This window comes from Osmerus mordax, chromosome 17 (assembly GCF_038355195.1).
Source record: "Osmerus mordax isolate fOsmMor3 chromosome 17, fOsmMor3.pri, whole genome shotgun sequence".
Taxonomy (NCBI): domain Eukaryota; kingdom Metazoa; phylum Chordata; class Actinopteri; order Osmeriformes; family Osmeridae; genus Osmerus; species Osmerus mordax.
The window spans coordinates 13,852,486-13,865,578 of record NC_090066.1 but is presented as its reverse complement, the minus strand read 5'-3'; the positions used below and the strand labels follow the sequence as shown (position 1 = coordinate 13,865,578).

General features: G+C 42.5%; 1 protein-coding gene across 1 annotated transcript in view; it reads left to right on the top strand.

The window, feature by feature from the left end:
• Positions 1-12,123: 12,123 nt before the first annotated feature.
• Positions 12,124-13,093, top strand: part of LOC136959845 (serine/threonine-protein kinase 38-like) — a 108,800-nt gene continuing 107,830 nt past the window's right edge. The window contains exon 1 of the mRNA XM_067254048.1: positions 12,124-12,338. The gene's annotated coding sequence lies outside the window, so the exon portion shown is untranslated. The remainder of the gene's footprint in view (positions 12,339-13,093) is intronic.

Here is a 13,093-nt window from a genome sequence, read left to right as displayed (position 1 = left end):
GCCTTTTGTGCCCTGAGGGTAGCTGCCTTCTCTTCCCGCTCCCGGAGGAGCCGCTGGTAGTCCTCTCCTGTGATGACCCTTGCAGGGTGCCAGGATCTCTGCCAGTTCCGGTGGGATGAGCCCTCCTGCCACCAAGGGATGAACAAAGGGACGAGGAGGGGAGGTGATGAGATCCAGGGGAGGGGAGGTGGTGAGATCCAGGGGAGGGGAGGTGGTGAGGTCCAGGGGAGGGGAGGTGGTGAGGTCCAGGGGAGGGGAGGTGGTGAGGTCCAGGGGAGGGGTTGTGGTGAGGTCCAGGGGAGGGGAGGTGGTGAGGTCCAGGGGAGGGGAGGTGGTGAGGTCCAGGGGAGGGGAGGTGGTGAGGTCCAGGGGAGGGGTTGTGGTGAGGTCCAGGGGAGGGGAGGTGGTGAGGTCCAGGGGAGGGTAGGTGACAGCAGGGGGGCCAGAGATTCCTGGAGTGGCTGCAAGGGTAGATGTGGTGGCCTCAGATGGTCCAGCGGCATCCTCCGGGGCTCTGGTAGGACCTGGAGGTGATGTCAGTGGGAGGAGGCGGGTGGTGTCCACTGCGGCGGGGTTGAAGGGGAAGATGCCGCACTTCCTGAAACTTGCAACCACAAATCTTCGGTCTCTGCACCGCTCGTACGGAACACCTAGGGCTAAAGAAAAATTGGCCTTATTTAATAGAAACAAATTATTATAGAGGCAGAGATTGCTGGCGGCCTTAGCAAAATCTGCCTTTAGGAGGGAAAAAAATCCCACGTCGAGCGGTTGCAGGACATGGGAGGGATGTGGTGGCAGGCACTGGAGCACGACACCTTCCCTTCTGGCTGTGTTGATCACCTCCAGGTCCAGGTGGCTCTTGTGTCCATCGAAGATGAAGGAACCCATGGCCTGCGGTGTAGAGGCAGTACTGGACAAGGGGTTGTTCATCCTGGTCGGATAACAGGAGCCCTTGCCCAGACTTGTGGCCATGGGTTACCCGGCCCTTCACCCTATCCGCCAGCGTCATCCGTGGCACATTGGTGGTCTTGGCTGCCTGCCTCACTGATACTCCCTCCTCCACTGCTCTCATTGCCTTTTGCATGTATTCCTCCCTCCACAACTTCCTTTTTCTAATATGGCTCATCTAAATAAAATGTTGATGTCTGTTACTACCATAAATTAAGAAACTACTATGTTATTTCTGTTATCTAGAGTTCCTAACAGTCACATGAATATCTATGATAAGCTTCAATAATAGTTGATGTCTAAAACAAAATGCTTGCTTTCTAATTCAAAGAAAATTAATACTTATTATTACTAGCTCTATATTGTCTATAGGCTACCTCTTTAATATATATTTCACAAAACACTATTTAAATAATACGTTTTTAGTCTATACCACACTCTTAACCAACATTGTCATGTGCTTGACAGAAAATGGCATGTATCAGTTGTTATTTTATTGATATTCTCGTCTTTTAAAACCAAATCCAATAGTAATGGCTGTAATCAGAACACACCAGCTGTAACCTGGTTGAAATCCTTGTGTCTGAATGTATCGGATACATTGTAACCTAGCCTTGTTGAAACTTTCAGTCGCAGACAGCTGCGGGAAAAACGTCTAAATCTAAATGTTGTCATGGCATTATATTCACTAGAGCAAGATAAGCAGTTGTCAGATACCCAGTAGATAATATGATATAAAATTTGCGGTTGACAACTGACAGTTTGATTAGCTACCCTAACCCTAGGCAAAGTAGATTATCTTTCGACCGTCGTCTTCTAGCTCTAGCTATCGCAAATTTGACACGGTCCTAAACTAACTGGCTAGCTACATATGTCTTTAACGGTGTATTTAAATATTAATACGTTCACGTAGGGGGCTGTAATTTGGTATAGAGACAATATAAGATGTATCGATATTGGAGAGTTTTTTTTTGCTGCTGCAAACCGTCTTCTGAAAATTAACGGTAAAAACGTTCTCATCTCGAGAGTGGAAGATAATGGGGCCCCGAACATTGGAGATTTAGAGTGGACGATAATGGGGCCCCTTACACTACTGATAAGACTCAGATTTCAGGTTATTCATCGCTTCACCGTCCGTAGCAACACTGAGTTAATAAAGTAGCTAAATATGCTAGTCTACGTTATCTGAGGACACTTTTTCAAGTCGTGCTCCCATCCCTCGATAGTAGAAGGCAGAGGTATGATCACATTATTCCGTTTGAGGTGTACAGGCTGTGTTCCCACATGTTTTATTTCCCAAGCGCTGAAAGAGAATTAGTGTGACTGTTTATGACCGTTACTATGGCAATCGCCGGCTCCGGAAGTCGCGCTCATAATTCAGGAAATGGATCATGGGAGCTAGGAATAAATTGGATATTTTCAAACACAGGCTGTTTATCAAACCGAAGAACGCTAAGAGCGCAAGTACAATCTTTTAAAGAAAGTTCTTGCAAGTGTCCCGAGAATCGGGAGAATTCCCCGTGTGCCCGCTCTGCCGCTCATAAATTGTGCCAGCAGATCGCCTGCTTTGTCTTTGTTTTTTCACACACCGAATAAAACGATTTGTGTTAAGTTTGTTACTGTGTGACTGATAAGTAAGCTAATAGGCTACACTAGGTTTTAATCTAAATAAACGCATGATCAGACCGTGCATTAAAAAGTGCCGTTTTCAGTTGTCGCGCATGCTCTCTTTCTCAAACACAGGTGCGTGTACCAAGACCCTAAACCATCATTTATTGTTGGGGAGGGAGTTTGCAATATTAAGATGATGTCAAAATAATAAAATTGATGGGAAAAAGATGCCAGGAGGAACTGAAAAAGACAGATAAAAAAAGAAAGTTCTGTCACTTCAGAAATCTAGGTTTCTGCAAGTGTGGGAAAAATATGTTTTCTCAAAAGCCCCAAACATTTCAGGTAAAAATTTGGGTTGTAATTTCGAGAAAATATTACAAAGAGTCCAACGTAATGTTTATATTACATAAAGCTCAAAAACCTATTTTGCACTGAAATTAATGCAAAATATCTCGCTTGCGTGCTCGCATTAATGTGAAGTTCCGATTTCAGCTCACATCAAAACCTTGACTAGGTCCTAAATTTGGGTTATGCCCCGAATGTTAAACGTATGCCTCGGCCCCTGGTGGGGATGGGCTGGTTTTGGCCATTACACTCGCAGGCTGAAAATGGGTCCCACTCTGGCCCTGATAGTATTTATATAATATATATAATATATATATATAATTGCGCAGCTCCCCCTGTCAATGATCTAGCACCCCCTCAGCACCTGCATGAAGAATTATCTGGCGCCGCCACTGGCCTACTGACAGTTTCCTCAAAGCCTAAGACGAGGAAACCTAGGCTTAACATTGTAAAAATCGCCTCGGTTTGCCAATCTACACATGGCAATACGCTAGGAAGGCAGTGCGCGTTCACGCGTAGGGGAGTGGGATTCTGCGGTACAACACCGGCTTGCAAGCCCAAACAAGTGTGTGCAGCGTACCTGTTGTTTTGTTTCCGGTCTAGCTAGATCCGGTGTGGTGTTGTAGTTGCGTCAGTAGTTGCAACAGCATGTGAAAAAAACTACAAAGTTTGCTAGGCCAAAAAGAACGTTAATCTTGCGATAAAAAAATGTACGCCGTAAAAATGGGTTTGCGTTAACGCCGTTAATAACGCGTTTAACTGACAGCACTAGTAAATACACAAATTTACATTTAATGTAAAGAAACAATAATTAAATAGGCTATATAAATAATAGAAAAGATTACACATTCAAAGTTTAACCCTCACCCTACCTAGCACAGTCTTGTGTTTTTATCCCCTAAATGTAATCATGCTCCTGCAGATATGCATGCAGTTCTGTAGGAGCAGAAAGATGTGCAGCCGGTCCAGCCCAGAGTTTTTTGCTAGACACTTCATGCTCATCTGCACAGTCCTCTGGATTGTCACCCTCTTCCTCATGTTGAGGATGGTCCACCTCCATGATATCGTCCATAGAGAGAAAAAAAAGGTTGTGGAGAATGCAGCAGGAAGCAACCACCTTGGGGACAAACAGAGGACGCACTTCCAGAGCCCTCAGAAAGATGGATCTCCAGCGAGTTTTCAGCATGCCGTAATTGCGCTCAATTATGCACCTCGCTTTGGCATGGTGGCTGTTGAACCGGGCCTCAACACGTCCTTGTGGTATACATAATGGTGTAGAAATGTTATACAGTTACATTATTTGGTAGTGTTGTTATTTACTGTGTTATTTATGTGTTGGTGCATGTGTTGGCAACTTTGAATTTAGGTCCAGTAAATATCCCTACCAGCTAATAGGCTGTCGAAACGGGGTGATGACAGCCACAGGATGCTGCAGGCACGGATATCCACCATCTCCAAGGAGGAAATAACCAGCCAGGGGATGAAGGGACTCCTTAAACATTGGAGATCGTGGAAAGAACCTGTGTTGCCAATGTACACGTCAATGAACTTTCCGCGGCTGTCACAAATGCCCTGCAGGATAACTGTGGGAAAAAGCTTGTGGTTCAAGTAATTCTTCTTTTGTGGCATAGCAGGTGGACTGATTCTGATGTGGCACCCATTAATGGCTCCTGCAGCGAAGCAGAAGGCTTCATGGCCGGCCAGGTGAGCAAAACCTGCCCCCACCCCCTCCATCTCATCGGCCTTGGGGAAATGGATGATGCGGTGGAGGATTGTCATCATTTCCTCTACCATGTGGTGTACAGCTTTGCACACTTTGGCCACTGGCATAGAAAAGGCATCGGATGTCACACGGTATGAAGCACCACATGCAAGCCAGTAAACAAACATGAACACTTCCATCTCGTGGCTCCAACCATGCCTTTTCTTTCTCGGCAAGACCTGGACCAGCAGCTGGATGGTGGCCTGGCGGGCCTGAAGGCTGGTTTGGTGTCTTCATCTGAGAAGCCTATCTTGAGGATGGGCACTTGTTCATTTATTTGAGCATAGTTCTGTGGAGTTCCATCCTATTTATAAAATAAAATGAGACATAAAAGTTTACAAATATGTTCAATAAAAAGTTTTAGACCATTATCCCACATTGTGTTGTTTATAAATGTGTATAACTGATAATACTACTGATAATATTAACACCTTAACTCATTGTGAAGTGGTTAATGGTCATTGCTATTTCTGTGTAATATTTAGTCCAAGATCATTCAAACCTTTACAACTTTATGAATTTGCCTGTGGAATTGGCCATTTGAAACCAGTAAGGCATTTACTTACTTAGATTATTGGAGTTTCCATTAAGGTTTTTAACTTAAGTAAATGGTTTTGTTATTATTCAACCACTTACATTGAGAAAGATAAGTGATGGCATTTGACGAAGCCTCGCCATCCTCCTCCGTCTCATTCTGGCCCTCCTCTGGATCAGGTGCCTGAGCTCAGCTTTCAGCTTCCAAGTAAAGAAAAAAGATATGCAACAGATTAGATACGCTAGATAGGAGGTACACACATATATATATAGAGGGAGTGAGAGGTACAGACAAGGCATTTCACATGGGGGCATCATACCACTTTTAAAGATCCTGTAAAGTGGACCTGAAAACTAGTTTTAAGTTCGCCACACCACAGAATAATGTGTTATTAACTACCCATCCAAATTTGAATGAAAAATTAACACAGACAAGTATGTTAAATTAGGCTTTGAAATCATCAAAAAATCTGCAGTCTTCTCTGCTTGAGACTGGGGGGGCGTGTCGCCTGAAGGAGCTGAAGCTCCGCCCCTCGCTGCCTACCTACGACTCAGATAATGGACGCTACGTCAAGCCGAACAAAACCGTATATAATTAGAATGTATTTGTTCAATGAGTGAAACATACAGATGCATATAAATGAAATGTTCCCCTGAGCTGTAACAGTAAAAATGGACACCAGAGACAGTGATCTCTCCAACTAGGCTACTTCTAACACATTATACCATACATTTACATTTAGTCATTTAGCAGATGCTCTTATCCAGAGCGACTTACAGTAAGTACAGGGACATGTACAGGGGGCACGGACAAGTACAGGGGAATGGCCGGGAAACGAACCAACAACCTTCTGATTAATAGCCCAACTCCCTAACCGCTCAGCAATCTGACCCCCATACCATCATTCTACACCGAGTAGCCTAATATCAATTTAGCGGTTTGCACTAACTCATAGCAGAGATACCTCTGGAAAAGTTATCTAGTATAATTATAACAAGCACACAGAACAGAGTGATGAACTGCTGGCGGTGGTGGATTGTCCAGGTGCAACTGGAGGAGGAACGGCTGGGATGGCGATGCTCGGTACGGCTCCGCGCTGCAAGAGAAGCCGTGAGTCCACGAAACCCGTCTGTCTCTGGTCCATGTTAAAACTATCCGCCGTGAAATGGTCACTGCATTTAGTCATTTAGCAGACTCTCGTATCCATTGCAGAGGCGGCTGTTTATCCGAAGCTTTCCATCAGCGTGGCTCTTCACAAAATCAATCCACCTATTTTTCCTTTCCTCATCAATAGGGAAATTAAATAGTGTTGCAGCACAGCTGAAGTTTTTGCATCCAGGGAAGATGCAGTTTCGGGTGGAGGGAGACATCCTGAAGCTAGCTAGCTAGCTAGCTGATGTAGGCTACAATAACAGTACAACAGTCAGTGATCTGACGTAGATGGGTCGAAATGACGTAGATGGGTAACTTTTTGGCCCCGCCCATTAAAACCTGATCTGAAAACGGAAGAGAAACTGTTCTACGGTCTAACTACACATTTCGGTGCAACAAAGTTTTAGCGCTTTGCACATGCTTTCAGGAACTCATTTCACGCGTATATAATGTACTGAGAAGCAAATCATGGAATTGACTTTACAGGATCTTTAAAGTTAATAACATTTTATCATAATCCTATCAAATGAGTGAAATGACAAACACACATTTTGAGTTTGTTTTTGAACTTTATAAGTATGAGCCTATATTTAACACAAATGCAATACACAGTGATGGGCAAGCTACTTGATATGTGTAGTGAGCTAAGCTACTAGCTACTCTACAATAAATTCAGCTTCACTACACAGAAGCTACCACTCATAAAAATGTAGCAAGCTAAGTTACAAAAATCTGTCAAAAGTAGCTTGATACATTAGTAGCTACTTTCAGTTTTAAAAAAAACTGCATACAAAGTCAATGCAATTTTAGTGATCACACAATTGTCAGTCAGATAAAGGCTAAAATATGTTTAGATGTATTTATTGAACAATAGCCTAATACACAATGCTATTACACAATTGCTGTTATCTAGTCAGACTGGCCTCGCAGGCGCTGTGTGAGTGGAGATGAGACGATGACAGCCCTCGCTATACTCAGCTCTTGTGAAATCGGTTGTAACGTGAACTGCAGAACGGGATATGTGAGATGCTTTTTCAGTGCTTTGTCAACACAATAATCCACCAACCTTATGTATGAACATCAGAAATGTCCAGGAGAAATTAGCTTTCGAGGACGCTGTTATTGGGTTAACCGCCACCTAGCGGTGGCTTGTCCATGTAATGCTTTTGGACCGGAACCAGTCTAGTGCAATGCAGTGACATGACTTGTTACGGCAGTTCAGTAAACTCCATGCTGTAGTGCATACTACGACTCCGCGTGCTTTATTGTACATACAAAAAGACGCTACTGCGCTACTTGATCAATAAAAGAGCTTAGCTACTGAAAAGTTACTTGGTTTTGTAAATAGCGACGTTACCACCAAGTTACTGACAAATGTAGTTAAGCTAGTAGCGTCGCTACAAGTAGCGACACTACTGCCCATCACTGGCAATACACAAGCGCTATACAGCAAAAGTTTATAAAATGTTGCGCTGATAATGCCAGTGTTGTCATACTGCTGCGAGTCCAGGGTATTGCACAATAGCCAAGAAAACCCGCATCTCAATTCATTCTCCTTCCTTGCGATCTTGCAAGACCGTTCTCGCAAGGACGCTTGGCAAGCACGTTTTTCTCAAGAACTTAAGTACGTTCTTAGTGTTCGAGATGGTGCTGCTGTCTGTCCCATTGAAAACCATTCAAACAAGTTGACAGCAGTGGGTTTTTTGGAACTACAGCGAGCTACTTGAACCACGCGATCACTTGTCGGCAAGACCAAAGCGTGTCGCAACTCTCTTTTTATATGGCTCTGGAGAGCCCTATCAGAGCCCGTCTACGGAGAGCCTGTCGACTCCCTAGTAAAGGGGTGATTGACTGTCAGTTCGGTGGCTTTTTCGAAACCGACCGTTTTACAGCTACATTTTTTAATTGTGAGATTTGCATAGGAAAGAGGTGTCAATGGACTTTGAGGTTCACTGTATGTCCATTTTACCCACTGAACTGTTGTTATTCAACTGTGACAAGGTAAATTCGGTTCTGCAATCAATGACCCCTTTAAGCTTCATTGTACCGAATTTGGTTGCAGTTTCACCAGAGTTCCACTGGGGGTGATCGCGAGCGAGTTCAAAATGAATGGGAGTCTATGGAGCTAAACGGCTACATTTTTATCTTTCGCCTGATTGTCGTTGAGAAATCTCAGATTTGATTGTAGTTTTTGCATGTTCAATATAGATTATAGGTCGAAAGATGAATGAACTAGTACTTATGTCCTTTCGATTTCTTACAAGGTGAGTCATTGTTGCCCATAAGAGGATTCAGAATGCAGCGGCCCGCCTGGTCTACAATCTACCCAGACGCTCCCATGTTACCCCGCTCCTCATCTCTCTCCACTGGCTACCTATCATGGCCCGTATCAGATTCAAGACCCTGGTATTGACATTCCGAGCAGTGAACGGGACTGCACCCGTCTACATCAAGTCTTTCCTGCAGCCTTACACCCCCACCCGTCACCTACGGTCTTCTTCAGACAACTGCCTGGTGGTCCCACCGCTCAAGACCGCCCGGTCCCAACACAAGCTCTTCTCCTGTCTGGCCCCCCAGTGGTGGAATCAACTCCCCACCTCCATCAGAGACACTGACTGTCTCTCCACCTTCAAGAAAAGGCTCAAGACGCACTTGTTCCGGGAGTACAACGGTACTTAGGAATGGTTCGCTTGACCCGATGTTAGTTTCCTCAAGGATCACAATGACTCTTGCTCAGAGACTTGTTGCTCTTGTGGTTAGTAGTAACTGATTTAGATTTTTGTACTCGCTGTGATATATTGTTTTTATTGTTGTTGCTTGTTTTTTCCACAGGTACACTTGCACTTATAGCAGTTCATGTAGTTTAATTGTAACTTGTTTAACTACATGCTCTTATGGTTGTTCCCTTTGGCACCTACTTTGGTTGTTCACAATGTGTGCTTCATGTTTTGGCTACTCGCAATGTTTTGTGGCTATCTTGTTGTTATGATCAGTGACCTATGCACTTTGTAAAGCTCTCTCTTGGAAGTCGCTTTGGATAAAAGCATCTGCTAAATGAATAAATGTAAATGTACGTAAATGTAAATGTAACACGCTAGCATTCTGCTAATGAATGCTGATTGGTCAGTGAAGGACTGACTACGACCAGAGATTACGCTTGATGGCATCCGAAGCGGAACCAGAACGTCAGAGCATTAGCAACATTAGCAACAACATTAGCAAGCCAAAACTCTTTCTAGCATGTGTATCGACAGGGAGAGCCTAACCTGTCAGCTGAGAGAAAAAGGAAGTGACTAGAGCTTGCCGCAAAGTAGTATCTCTGGTTGACGATTTGTTTGAAGTCATTGACATTTTAAAAGGCTTTTCAAGACAAAAAAGCGACTTAAAAAAATCTAACAACCAGTAGTCTGTATTTTTTTGCCTCCCCTTTCGAATTCAACATTCAAATTACAAGACCAAAAATTATATCCTGAGAAAAGTGGATTTTGAGGGGTATAGCTCCTTAGACCTCCATTCATTCTGCACTGGACCGGTAGCGCCCTCATATGGAACTAGGGTGGAACTGCAACCATTTCAGAAGCCGGAAGTTTCCTGAGAGTGGCAGTTCTCTATGGAGGATTATAGGGGCCAAAACTAACTAAATAAATACATACATAATTGAATGGTTAAATACTTGGATAAATACATAATTATATGACAGAAAGCTTAAATAAATGACTAATTATATAATTTAATGCCTTATTGACATACAAAATACATAAATTACATTACATTTAGCAGACGCTATTACCCAGAGCGACTTACAGTAAGTACAGGGACATTCCCCAAAGGCAGGTAGGGTGAAATGCCTTGCCCAAGGACACAACATCATTTGGCAGAGCCGGGGATCGAAGCAGCAACCTTCTGATTACTAGCCCGATTCCCTAACCGCTCAGCCACCTGACTCCCATTTAATAAAAATAAACTAAATATATAAATGTTTCATGTATTTGTGTGTATATATATAGATTTACATTTTCATGTGTTCACATTTATTTATTTATATTTACATTTATCCATGGTGTTTGCTGCAGCAAAATAAATCTTTTGTCACCCGTCACCAAGTCAGGAGCGGGTTAAAGCCTCTGATTGGTGGTTCAACTTGAATCGACTACTTTTGACTAATTCAAGATGGCAGTACCTAGTGCGGATTCAATGAATAAAATATTGCATGCTACAGTGGTCAAAAGGTTGGAGGTAGCTAAAGAGATGCAGGCAACTGCCAATTCACATTTTTTGCATCATATTTAGAGCTTCGCTGATATTATAGCAATGATATCTGCCCTGACTGACACAGGCGTCAATGAAAATGTGTTCACGATCCTCTGCGAGATGGTACAGCATAGGGGTGGGCGAATCAATCTCAAGTAGGCTATCAATAGTATCAATACCAACGTTGGTATCAGTAGCCTATTGATTGATACTGGCGTGATATGATAAATACTTAAGTTTCAATTTATGTTCTCTACATTCAGTAAACAACTCCCTTTACATCATAGTGGTTGTGCAAACACCACTCCTCTAACTTCGCTCAAGCTCACTTTGCCCCTCCCCTGCTAGGCTGTGAGTTGTTGCCGGCGTGTACATGCAGTAACGAATCAGCAGCACACTTTACTAACAGAATTTTTGACAAAACTCTTTGTCCTGTGTTTTATTATGATCATAAACAATTATGAACAATCATTAACAATTAATTAAAGGAAAAATCATTCAATTATCATGAACATTTTCAATTTTCATTCAAATGTCATATTCATTCACTTCATAAATTATGAGGCATTGCTTTCCCTGACACGAAAGTAGATAAACTGCTTTTCTAAGTAAAACGTATCGGTATTGGTATTGGCAATACTGGCCCTGTATTTACTCCTTGGTATCGGATCAATACCACATTTTGCAGTATCGCACACCCCTAGGCTGCAGAGTGAGACAATAGAGGATCCCTCTGGATCGAAGAGAGCTTGATCGACTGGTTGAGCCTGCCTGGTGTGTAATACTGTTCATTCACCAATCAGAGGCTTTAACCCGCCCCCTGGCTTTTGAGGGGGGACAAAAGATTTATTTTGCTGCAACAAGTTACACCGTGGATAAATGAAAGGATAAATAAATAAATGGTAACACATGAAAACGTAAATCTATATATATACACACAAATAACATTTATATATTTAGTGTCTCATTTAATTTGTAATTTATATACTTTGTATGTCAATTAGGCATTACATTATATAATTAGTCATTTCTTTAAGCTTTGTGTTATATAATTATTTATTTATCCAAGTATTTAACCATTCAATTATTTATTTATTTAGTTTTGGCCCCTATAATCCTCCATAGTTCTCCCCATTCTCTGGTATGACCAAATTGTAGTGTTGTACGTTTAGGCTACTATTATTATCACTTCAAAAAAATCTTCTCCAATAAAAATCTTTGATAACATCCCGTGATATAGAACAATGTTTCTATAAATTGTAAATATTTGTATTTCGTTTTCATTCTGTATCCCACCACTTGTTCTTGGTGTTTCTTCTCCAATGTTTGTACTTTTTCTATTGTAATATAAATCTGCTAATAAAAAGACATTGAACCATAAAAAAGAAAATAAAAAGGTTTCATTTATCCGCCCTTGACTGCAACGTCGTGGCTTCCGCCCGCTTGTGAATCATGCTTGTTTAAAATGAGCTATGCGAATGTTATGCGCATCGTTCGCCCTAGGAAACTGTGCGTTCTAATCAACATTGGGACGCGTCGAATGCAGTGAATGCAAATGAATAGCCTGCATTCACAACAAATATTCTTTAGGTTAGCAAGCGGTATAGCTTAGTGATCACCTCCGGTCGTTTGTAGCGGGGTCACAATCTCCAATATCTTTTGTCAGATAGTTATAAACCATTTGAAGGTGGGCTGGGCAGCTAGCCATCATTGACTCTGGAGCAGGACCCGGAGGTAAGCTACCAGAATTCATTTTGAGGATTTGTCAGTCGGATATTAAGGTTTTACACTGTAAGCCTACGTTTTTGAGACTCCGAAATTGGTCAAACTAATGTGTCTGTTTGTAATGCACAATGAAATGCGAAATAACCTCTCTGAGACGACGATCTGCTAGTACTGATCTGTCATCACGATGCACTGACAGCCTGCGGAAGGCAGGGATAAGTGGAAATATTGTATGCCAGCCTACATTTCCGATGCCTTCAAACTATAGTACAGTACACAACATACATATCAATTTAAAGCCATGCAATATATAGCCTAACAGGTTAAGTTCAGAAAGATCTACAGTCAATTCTGCACTGAGCTAAATATGATACGACATTTCCAGTGGCGTCTCTGGCACTGAATCCCAGGTGGGGCACAATAAACTCTGTATCGGCATCATCCAAATCGTCAATGAAACTAGAAACTACATAGCCTACGCACCACATTAAATCACAAATGCACATAACCTAACACGGAGAGAGGGATATGATTAGGGATGGGTACCGAAACCCGGTCAAACTGGCCCTGGTGCTAAATTAAGAATTGTTTTTATCAATAAGGTCTGACGCTATCTGTTCTGTTTCCGGTACTGGAGAAATTAAGAAAATATATTTCCTATTTATTATTGTCAAATAAATGTTATCTTCCACATTTTATCTTACCAACCATTTCTAATTTGCAGACTGCATTTTCGTTGTTTGCAACAGGCCCGGTTCTAGCCC